Source organism: Piliocolobus tephrosceles, chromosome 4, assembly GCF_002776525.5.
Source record: "Piliocolobus tephrosceles isolate RC106 chromosome 4, ASM277652v3, whole genome shotgun sequence".
Classification (NCBI taxonomy): domain Eukaryota; kingdom Metazoa; phylum Chordata; class Mammalia; order Primates; family Cercopithecidae; genus Piliocolobus; species Piliocolobus tephrosceles.
Window position 1 is genome coordinate 119,317,674 of NC_045437.1, and position 12,436 is coordinate 119,330,109.

Here is a 12,436-nt window from a genome sequence, read left to right on the forward strand (position 1 = left end):
TCTCTTTCTCCATTCAAATTTTAAAGCAAACAGGGATACCAGGAGCACAAGAGACAAGCCACCAAAATGTGCAGGGAGAAGTCAAGGAGCAAATACTATAAACGCAGTAATGTGAGCAGCAATTCTGCTTAACTCTCACTTCCTCAGAGAGGCCTTCCCTGACCACTCTATCTAAAATCCTACCCACAGTTCCCCCTCCCCCCACATCACTTTCCAACCCCATAACCTGCTTTACTTTTCTTATGGGACTTACTATACTGGCTATTCATTGACATATTTATTCATTTGTTGTTTATCCTCTCTATTAGGATGTAAGTTCCTTGGGAAGGAACTTGTTCTATTTCCATCATAGAGGATCCCCAGTGCCTTGAATGGGGTCTAGCACTCAAGAAACATTTGTGGAGTGACTGAATAACACTGTTATTCCTTGAGTTCTCATGCAGGCAATGGATTTGGTACTTTATTTGCTTAAAAAACACTTATGTGGCTCTTACTGTTTTCAAAGTACTGTTGCAAGTCAATAATGGTCAGAAAAATCTCATGAAGTTGTATGATTTTCTTCATTTTACATGTGAACAGAGAGACTCAAAGGAATTAGGTAGCCTGCCCAACCTCCTCCAGCTGGTAAATGTCAGCCAGGATTCACAACCATGTCTGCTTTACTCCCAAGCTCATGTTTTTCCAGGTCTCTGATAAGGTGGAAGACATCAGAGATGGGGACTAATGTTATTGTCACAGAGTCCTGAATTTGGAGCTGCATAAAGTCAGAAGAGAGTGAAGATCAGCCAGCTTGGTTCTGGTGAGGAAAATGGAATTCCTAGACAATCACTTGGGTTTAAAGTAGGCAAATATAAGACACTGGTGCATTATACTATAAAAATGTTTACTGTTTTAGTTAGCACTGTTGCTGCTCTTGCGACGTGATATGCTGTGCCATCAAAGCTGGAGAACTGGATATTTTTGTTTATATCATGCAAACAACTTTATACAACATTACTATTAGAGACTTTTTCTAATCTGTATTACCATACAGGTATCATTTACCATTTCTGATGCAAAAGGAGAAAACATGAGCTCACTCTCTTACAACTTCACATTCAAGTATGCAGTCATATATTTAGTGTTCCAAATGTATATATGATTATTTTATGAATAATAATTGAAGCTGTTAGTTTTTTTCTTAATAAGACAAAGGTCCAGAAACCAATATGATTTGAAGGTAAAGTGCCAATTTATAGATTAATATTTTCACTGCCATCAGGAAAAGTAAATGTGAACATAACATTGTAAGTTCTCAGTCATGCATAGATAAAAATTGTAAATTTCTTAGCTTTTAGGTAAAACCCAAAGCTAATCACCTCCACTGTGCCTCTGAGAATATGTTTAAACAAAGTTATTCATTTTGTAAGTTCTAAACATTTTGTTTCCTTCAGAGACATCACATTAAAATATAAGAGTAACTGTTTAAGTATGTTGGCTGACAGATACTTTATTTGTAGGACATTTCATTTATTATTTTGTACAATTTAAAACCTCCATCGGTGGAAATGTAAAATGGTACAACCAATGTAATATGGTGTAGTCACTGTGGAAAACAGTTTGGCAGTTACTCAAAAAGTTTGAGTTGCCAGTTGACTCATCAATTTCACTTCTAGGTATTTACCCAAGAAAACTGAATATACATGTCCACACAAAAAGTTGTACGCAAATGCTCACAGCTGTATTATTTCATAATAACCAAAGGTAGAAAAAACTCAAATGTTCATCAACTGATGAATGGCTCAACAAAATGTGGTACATCCACTATGGAATATTATTCAGCCATAAAAAGGAACAAAGTATCAATACATGCCAAAACATGAATGTGCCTTGAAAACATGCTAAGTGAAAGAGGCCAGATACAGAGGCCACAAACTGTATGATTCCATTTATATTAATGCCCAGAATAGGCAAATCCATAGAGATAGAAAACAGATTGGTGGTTTCCAGGGTTTGGGGGAGGGGAGAAGAGGAGCGATTACTTAACGGTACAGGGTTTTTTGGGGGTGATGAAAATGTTGCAGAGTTAGATAATGGTTATGGCTGCACAATTTTATGAATATTCTGAATATACTAAATACCAGTGAATTATGTACTTTACAAAAGTGAATTTTATGGCATGTGAATCTAACACAATAACACTGACAACAAAAATCTGGGTTTGCTCCCCCTCCGAAGTGTATACAAAACAGTGAAACTTCTCATTTCCTTAAATTTGAATGCAAATAGCAGCTGGATTACTGGGGAGTTGGGGGAAGTGGGCAAGGAGAAGCAAGTAATAGAAATGATATGGTAACTGTAAATGATGGTAGCCAACAGTTACTGAGGATTTACTGTATAAGTACTGTGTGAAACACTTTGGCAATTGTGATAAACCAATATGGCAGGTAGAATACAGAATAATTACCCTCTCAAAGACATCCATTCTAATTCTTGGAACCTGTGAATATATTAGGTTATATGATAAAGGGAAATTAAGGTTGCTAATAAACTGACTTTAAAACAGAAAAGTATTCTGGATTACCCAGGTGGGTCCAATGTAATCACAAGAGTCCTTAACAGTGGAAAAGAGAAGCAGAAATTGGAGAACCACAAAGATGGCAGCATGGGAAGGATTCGGCCTGACGCTGATGGAGAAAGGGAGGCCATGAGCCAAGGAAAGCAGGTGGTCTCTAGAAGCCGCAAAAGGCAAAAGAACAGATTCTTCCTTAGACCCCTGCTGACACCTTGATTTTAGCTCACTGAGACCCATTTGGACATCTGACCTCCAGGATTATAAAATAATACATTAGTATTGTTTAAGCTACTTCCTTGTGGTAATCTGTTACAGCAATAATAACAGAAAACCAATATAGTCAGTAAAGGTCAGGTTTATTGCCAACCACCCCTATCCCCCATTTTCATCTGAAATACAACCTGGGGCACATAGCATCTAATTAAATTCACACAAAGTGCAAATCACTGAGTAGAAACCAAAATGCATTTCAAAGTTAATACCAATTAATGTGACACCCAATTTCTTTCCCCCTTTCTAATCACTCCAATGTGCATGGCTTATATACAAGACATATTTAATTTATTTTTGTAGGATTCAATTAGAATGTTTTATATTTCCATCCAAGAATCACATCCAACACTTCTGCAAGAAAGTAGGTGTAATGAAGCTCTGGTCCAAATTAAGGAAAATTAAGAGGAGAGATAAACAAGGAGACACAGGCACGGGGTGAAGAAAATAGTCCATTCGAAACCAAGTAAAAATGGGCGATCTCATAAGAGTTGGTGACTTGCAGGTCTAGGCCCAGATCATCTGCTATTTCCCAATGCTTCATTAAGATACCACTTCTAAGTTATATTACAGTAAAACTTGGAGAAATGTGCTTAACTGGTCCCTGAAACTTGGGCCACAATTTGGTTTTCATTTCAGTTTCCCTCTAAATTGCCTAGGAGTTCTAGCTAGTTTTGAAATGACTTGTGGCTTCAGGCAGGGCAGGATATTTTGGTATGTGTTGGGAAGTGTCATCAGATCTTGCTTCCACAGGAAAATAATAGCCCTAAATATTGAGGGCAGAGTAGATGGCATTAAGAGCATCAAACTTGCCTCATTTTGAGGTCCCAGCAGCAGTCAATGCTTCTTCTAATAGTGCACTCAACAAACGTTTCTTAATATTTTCTAAGAACTTGCTTTGCGATAGGAATTGCTCAGGCCCTTTTGTATATCTTTCTTATTAAAACGACATGATAACTCTTCTATGTAGTTTTCTCCATTTAACAGATGAGAAAACTGAGGTGCCTTTAATTCTTCCCCTAGGGAACCAGAGTGTTTATTTTAGTTCCCAGAAAAAAAAATACACTGCCCACTGCAGACTATAGCTACCCATTTTCAAAGAATCCCACCCTAAAAGTCTCATCCATGAAACACTTCATTCCCTGGGGTGCTCTGGACTGTCTAGCCTCAAAACCAGGTAAGTTATTAAAACTGGATCTGGACTTAATGGGCTGCTTTCTGCCTACAGGGCCAGCTAATTAGTCTTAATTATCTCATTATAGATTTTAAGTATTTCCAGCTGCTTCTTTACCCCTTACTGCCCACTCCCTCATCCCCCATGTCTATTTTTCAGATAATCTCTGCCAAGTCATGGACACAGTTGATACACTGATGTATTCTTCCAATCTATCAGCTATTTCTGATCAAGCCCCTCACTTGCTAAGCCTCCCTGAGATATCCACCTCTGTGTTCCTTTATCCATGAGAAGAAATATGCTTTGGCCAATCATTGGACATAAGAACAAATTTTAAAAACTACATTTGATTTTCACTGACCATCAAACTGTAATATAGCACAAACAATAAACATGCATCTATCTGTTTATTTCATAGAAGCTTAGGAAGTAATCCTTTCTCCTTTTCTTTCACTGCCTGCAAGCCCCAAGTCAATCATTCGGACCAAATAGTTCAAATAAAAATGAAGGAAACAGTTTTATTTCTTAATTGGTTGACAAGGAAAAATATGAAGTAATAGTTTAGTGAAAGTGGATGAAAATATACGGTCAGAGGGCTACTACTTACATGACTGACCTTGGGCAGGTCATTTAATCTCTCTGAACCTCAGTTTTCTTTTTTTTGAGATGGAGTCTCGCTCTGTTGCCCAGGCTGGAGTACAGTGGTGGGATCTCGGCTCAGGGCAAGCTCCGCCTCCTGGATTCATGCCATTCTCCTGCCTCAGCCTCCCAAGTAGCTGGGACTACAGGTGCCCACTACCATGCCCAGCTAATTTTTTTGTATTTTTAGCAGAGACAGGGTTTCACCGTGTTAGCCAGGATGGTCTCGATCTCGTCACCTCGTGATCTGCCCACCTCGGCCTCCCAAAGTGCTGGGATTACAGGCACGAGCCACTGCGCCCGGCCTCTGAACCTCAGTTTTCTAACAGATAAACAATGGAATAATACCTATTTAATGTGGGCAGTTGTAAGGGTCAAAAAGGATAAATGCCTGTTAAAGTGGTTTATAAACTATATAATTTTTAAAAATGTTAACTATTATTAATAAAGAAAAGAAAAAATTTCCTTCCTCTGTGTTTTCACTTTTATCTTTACCAGCTATTTCTAGAATACTCTTCCCTTGTTATTCAAGTCGTTCGTTATTTAAAATTTCTTAAATTTAAGCTAGTGATATCTTCAGATGCCAATTACCTCTTATAAGACAAAGCATATGGATACTGTGCTACCCTCGCCCCTAAAGATAGAACTCTTTACATCCATAAACATCATTTTAATATTAGTATCCCCCTAGTAATTAAAAATATGGCTGCTTCTTAGAGTTTAAATACCCGAGGAATGCATTGCTCGCTCAAATCCTATCCACGTGCTTCCCCTCTAAGTAGTACAACATAAGATGTAATCATGAAATGTCCAAGGAAAATCAACCATTGGTGACACCGAGCACTTTCAAATTTGCGGCTGGTAAAAACTGAATTTGCAAAGAATAATTTCGATTCTTCACAAAATGAAAAGTGTTGTCATAGCGCCTTGCCACACTTACCCTCTTCAGTATTTGTCAACTAAATTCACCTGCATTCAAATTAAACAAAATAGAAGATTTTTATGTATTCAAGTATTTTATACTGAATAGCTCCTTGGAGGGTCTCCATTTACTGGCTCGGGTAATACTATCTTTCCTTTAGTTTATTAGATCAACCAAGTTAATTTTAAATAACCTAGGGAACTCTAAGTGATTCTTAGAAGGGCTAACATGCATGCACATACGGTTGGTCATCCATTTTTTTCTGCACATGAAGGGATTTTCTGCATTTATTTTGATCATTTCTTGGAACACTAAAAAACCTTGCCAACATCTCTCACATGTTTTGAAACACCACCATTCTAATGATGAAATGCTTTCAATTCTGTTTTTTATGCAAGTGAACATTTTGTCTAGTTTAGCTAAAGCAATCCGATAAAATGGTACAACTGTTTATTGCCAACCACCCCCACCCCCTACATTTTCATCTGAAACACAACCTGGGGCACATAGCATCTAATTAAATTCATACAAAGTGCAAATCACTGAGTAGAAACCAAAATGCATTTCAAAGTAAATACCAATTAATGTGACACCCAATTTCTTTCCCCCTTTCTAATCACTCCAATGTGTATGGCTTATACACAAGACATATTCAATTTATTTTTGTAGGATTCAATTAGAATGTTTTGTATTTCCATCCAAGAATCACATCCGACACTTCTGCAAGAAAGTAGGTGTTTTTTTTCTATGTGATTCTTATCCCCACTCCCACTCTCCAAAATCAGTGATATAAAAAGTTTGTCTTCATTTTTTTTTTAATTTGAGGAGGATTCTCATTATCTGATGTTTTTATTTTTTCATTTAATATATGAATCTATGCTGCTCTTGACAACAGCACTATCTTTTTCTTCTTTGTTTCCATGACAATGAACACACAATAGAAAACTATCAAGCCATATATACAGAAATTCTGACAGCCATGTTCCAGTCAACCTAGTTTGTGAGACAAGGCTTCAAATAATAAAAACTGTGTTCAACAATGCTCAACAAATCATCGTCTATAAAGTAATAACACTTTGAACAGAGAGCAACAAGAGACTAATCGGGCACAAGAGTGGCCAAGTGTAGCTAATCACTTGTGAAAGTAATCAGCCACTTGATTTGTTTTGTCTTGGAGAGGCCAATGATCAGAGCTACACCCAGAAAGAACCTGGCAGTCAGAGCTGATTCCAGGAGCCACAATGACGGTATCTTGGTTACTGTATACTTGTTTGTCATTCATTCAACATTGAGCATCTGCAATGTAAAGACTTTGACTGGTGCTAGAAAAATATAAAACAGGTAGTCCATACCGGGAAGGTGCCCAACATAATTTTGGGAAGAAGAACAACTGTAGTGTTCTTTTTTCTTCTTTATTATACTTTAAGCTCTAGGGTACATGTGCACAACATGGTTTGTTACATATGTATACATGTGCCATGTTGGTGTGCTGCACCCATTAACTCATCATTTACATTAGGTATATCTCCTAATGCTGTCCCTCCCTGCTCCCCCCACCCCACAACAGGCCCTGGTGTGTGATGTTCCCCTTCCTGTGTCCAAGTGTTCTCATTGAAACAACTCTAGTTTTTAACAAGAGAAAGAAGCTCCGGTAATTTATACAACAAATCATACTCGATGCTCTTAATCATAACTTGATGTTTATCATATACATTTCATTATTTTAAAAAGTAAAAATTACTGATAAATAAGGAAGGAGTTTCTTTTCAAACATGTGGAAGTTCTATGGGGGTAGCTACTATGATTTCAAATATTTTTATCTCCAGATTCAACTGACTTATATTCAGCACCTACCATGCACCAAACACTTCCACCATAGCCTATCTCTTTCTGTTTCTCTCAAGGTGTCCAAAAAGTGTTTGTAAAACAACAGATATTTACATTAAAAAAAAAACAACTTTGAACTAAAAACATGAATTTATTCTTTATATTGTTATGGTTAAGTATTTCAAAGGAATAGAATCCTGGGAAAACTAATAAAATCCAATTATTTAAATTAAATGTATTTATTTCAGTTTCTCATATCTCATAGTTTACATTAAGCAATACTAAATAAGAGCAAATCTGCTTTCCAAAAAGTGTGCAATGTCTTTCTGGGTATCATCCTGAATATCAATTATCAATGCAGTAATAAGTACAGTAGTACTGTGAATACAGAGTTGGGGCTGTGTGCAGGCTCTGATAGTGCTATCCTGTTGTTTAACCTACCACAGATACATAGCAGTTTCCATATCTGTGATGACCATATCAAAAAGGAAACGTTAACCCATTCCATTCCCAGGTTCTGAAAATGTGAGTGACATGGATCTAGTTTTAAAAACTCTCCTCCAGATACTTCTCTTTAACTTTGGTGTCCTCACTTCTTTCACTCTGTGTGACAGGGTTATTAAAAGAGCATTTTTAAGGCCTGGGAAATAAATTAAGTCCAGACAAGTGTTTCGAGGTCTCTTTAATGCTTGGACAACTGGGAAAGCAAGAAGATAAGCTCCTTGAGGCCAGGACCCAGTATGCCTGATTCATCTGTGTCTTGCCCTCCGAGTTTAGCACACTGTGCTTTCTAAATGATTGTCAAGGACAATGACACAGTCTGGGCTGCTCCTCTTCTCTCCAACACAGCAGCCAAGAGGTAAAATAGGCCAGGATGCGGTACGAAAAGCTGTCACTCCGTTACATCTCCCACTTGCCTAAGGTAGCAGATGATTGGGTTTTGCATGCCTGGTTTACACTCTTCAAATATTTATAGACAGTTCTCTTTGCCTCCAGCCCTGGTTGTCACTTAGCCAAGTTATACATACATGGTTCTTTTAATCTTTCCTTAGAAATCAATCCCACTAAGCTCTTTAATCATTCTAGTTGCATTTCTCTCAACTTTTGGCAGTTTGTCTTTCTGGTGATTTAGTCTGTGGCAAAGCAGGGAAAAAAGCATGAAATATAGAGGGGTGTGGTCCCCTTTCCATTTCAAAATTCAATGCCTTTTATGTGCAAAATAAAATTATTTTTCTTCTGTTTGTATGAACATGTTTTTAAATTTTCATATTTAAGTTGATGTATTAATAGACTGCAAGATAAACAAAAAAAGTATTATTGGTACTATATTGTCTAAGGATGATATTGTCACTGACTGAACCCTCTCATGTATAACTGGTCTAACTTGCAGTATTCAAATATAAGAAATGGGAATCTAGAGTAACATAGTCACTACAAAGAAGCTTAAGTGCCCATCCTAAGGTACTGCCCATCCATAAATACCTCTCACTAACTTTAGCTTTTTAGTAACAAATTTTAAAAATAAGTTAATTTTTACCATTATAAAAAGAATACACTAAAAAAATTCAAATGATCAGAAGTAGAAAAAATTACCTACATGCTACAACCCAAAGTCAACATTTAGCATTTTTAATTATTTTTTAAATTTACAGATAAAATTTTATGTTATTTATTGTATACAACAGGTTTTGAAGTAGATAGACAGGCCTTGTTTTATTGTGCTTCACAGATACTACACTTTTTTTTTTTTTTTTTTAAAACAACTGAAGATTTGTGGCAAACCTGAGTCAAGCAATTCTATTGGCATCATTCTGCCAACATCACGAACCTACTTCGTGTTTCTGGGCCACGTTTTGATAATTTTACTAATATTTAAAACTTTTGTCATTATTATTATATCTGTTATGGTAATCTGTGCCCTTTGATGTTACTATTGTAACTGTTGTGGGGCACCACAAATTGTGCTCTTATAGGATAGCCAACTTCACTGATACACATTGTGTATGCCGACTGCTCCATAAACCAGCCATTCCTCTCTATCTCTCCATCTTCTCAGGCCTCTCTATTTTCTGAGACACAACAATATTGATGTTAGGCCAATTAATAACCCTGTGATGATCTCCAAGTATTCACGTGAAAGGAAGCGCTGCACAACTCTCACTTTAAATCAAAAGCTGGAAATGATTAAGCTCAGTGAGAAAGGCATGTCAAAAGCTTTCATCGGGCAAACACTGGGTCTCCTGCACCAGTTATCCAGGCGATGAATGAAAAGGAAAAATTATTGAAGAAAATTAAAGCGATTAAACTAAAATGACAGCAAAAACACACAATGAGAAAGTGAAACAATTTTATTGCTGATATAAAGAAAGTTTTACTGGTCTGCATAGAAAATCATACCAGCCATAACATTTCCTAAGCCAAAGCCTAATGCGAAGCAAGGCCCTAACTCTATTCTACGAAAGCTGAGAGGTGAGGAAGTTGCAGAAGAAGAGTTAGAAGCTGGCAGAAGTTGGTTCATGAGGTTTAAGGAAAGATGATGCCTCAATAACCTAAGAGTGCAGGGTGAAGCAGTCAAGTGCTGATGGAGAAGCTGCAGTGAGTTATACTGAAGATCTAGCTAAGACCATTGATGAAAGTGGCTGCACTTAAACAACAGATTTTCAGTGCAGATGAAACAGCCTTTTATTGGAAGAAGATGCCATCTAGGACTTTCATAGCTAGAGAGGAGAGGTCAATGTCTGACTTCAAAGCTTCCAAGACCGGGCTGACTCTCTCATTAGGGGCTAATGCTGACAGTGACTTGAAGTTGATGCCAGTGCCCATTTGCCATTTTGAAAATCCTAGGGTCCTTAAGGATTATGCTTAATCTACTCTGCCTGTGCTCTAGAAATAGAGCAACAAAGCCTGGATGACAGCATGACAGCACATCTGTTTATGGCATGGTTTACTGAAAACTTTAAGCCCACTGTTGAAGCCTACTGCTCAGAAAAAGGATTTTGTAAGGCTAGAGCTGCCACAGATTCCTCTGATGAATCAGGGAAAAGTAAATCAAAAACCTTCTGGAAAGGACTCACCATTCTGGATACCACTAAGAACATTTGTGATTCAGTGGGGAGGTCATAATATCAACATTAACAGGAATTTGGAAGACGTTGATTCCAACTCTCACGGATGACTCTGAGGGGTTCAAGACTTCAGCGGAGGAAGTAACTGCAGATGTGATTTAAAGAGCAAGAGACCTATAATTAGAAGTGGAGCCTGAAGATATGACTGAACTGCCGTAGTCTCATGATAAAACTTGAATGGATGAGGAGCTGCTTCTTCCGGATGACCAAATACAGTGGTGTCTTCAAATGGAATCTACTTGTGGTAAAGATGCTGTGAACATTTTTGAAACAACAAAAGATTTAGAATATTACATAACCGTAGTTGATAAAGCGGCAGCAGAGTTTGAGAGGACTGACTCCAGTTTTTAAAGAAGTTCTCCTGTGGGTCAAATTGTATCAAACAGCATCGTATGCTACAGAGAAATCTTTTGTGAAAGGAAGTCAACTGATGCAGCAGATTTCATTGTTGTCTTATTTTAAGAAATTGCCACAGCCACCTCAAACTTTGGCAACTACCCTGATCAGTCAGCAGGGCAACTACCCTGATCGAGACCAGACCTTCCACCAGGAAAAAGATTACAACACATTGAAAGCTCAGATGGTTGCTAGAATTTTTTAGCAATAAAGTATTTAATTTAGTTTTATTGCTTTTTGAGATGGAGTTCTGCTCTTGTTGCCCAGGCTGGAGTGCAGTGGCGTGATCTCGGCTCACTGCAACCTCCGTCTCCTGGGTTCAAGCAATTCTCCTGCCTCAGCCTCCGAAGTAGCTGGGATTACAAAACATTCACCACCATGCCTGGCTAATTTTGTATTTTTAGTAGAGACAGGGTTTCACCACGTTAGTCAGGCTGGTCTCGAATTCCTGACCTCAGGTGATCCACCCGCCTCGGCCTCCCAAAGTGCTAGGATTACAGGTGTGAGCCACCATCGCACCAGGCTGCAATACAGTATTTTAAATTAAGATATGTACATTGTATCTACATCATGGTATTACACACTTAATAGACTAGAGTACAGTAAGTTTAACTTTTATATACACTGGAAAACAAAAACTGTGTGACTTGCTTTATTGTATCAGTTTATCATGATGGTCTGGAACTAAATCTGCAATATATCTGAGGTACATATGTATGATGTAGAGTAACTAAATCTAACTAATTGACAAATGGATTACCTCTATAGTTATCATTTTTGTGGTGAGAACCTTTAACATCCACTCTCTTAGTATTTTTCAAGAATACAATATGTTGTTATTACCTATACTCACCATCTATGTACAACAGATCTCTTTAACTTATTCTTTCTATCTACCTGAAACTTTGTATCTTCTGACCAGCATCAACCCAAAGTCCTCAGCTCTTAGTAACCACCATTCTACTTTGTAGTTCTATGAGATCAACTTTTTCAGATTTCACATATGAGTGGTATCATATAGTATTTATCCTCTGTGCCTGGTTTATTTCTCTTAATGTAGTATCCTCCAGGTTCATCCATACTGTGGCAAATGGCAGACTTTTTTTCTTTTTTATGGCTGAATAGTATTCCATTGTGTATATACACCACATTTTCTTTATCCATTCATCTGTGGATGGACACTTAGGTCGATTCCATATATCCTGGCTATTGTGAATATGCAATAAACATACGGTAATGCAGCTGTTTGATATACTCATTTCATTTCCTTTGGATATATATACACCCAGTAGTAGGATTGCTGGATTGTATAGTCATTTTATTTTGAATTTTCTGAGGACCCTCTACACGGTTTTTCACAATGAATGTACTAACCATTTTTGAAGAATTCCATTTAAGCCTTTTCTGAAGTATTGTCCCCCCATCTCCAACATACATGGTCATACCATTTGCATCAGTGTAACACTTTGCCTTTTCACTTAATGTTATAATATACAATTTCATGTATTGCCTTGTCTTTAAATATTCAT

The 12,436-nt window shown here is 37.4% G+C and overlaps 1 protein-coding gene across 1 annotated transcript in view; it reads right to left on the bottom strand.

The window, feature by feature from the left end:
- Positions 1 to 12,436, bottom strand: part of RANBP17 (RAN binding protein 17) — a 428,276-nt gene that overhangs the window by 101,492 nt on the left and 314,348 nt on the right. The window lies entirely within an intron of this gene.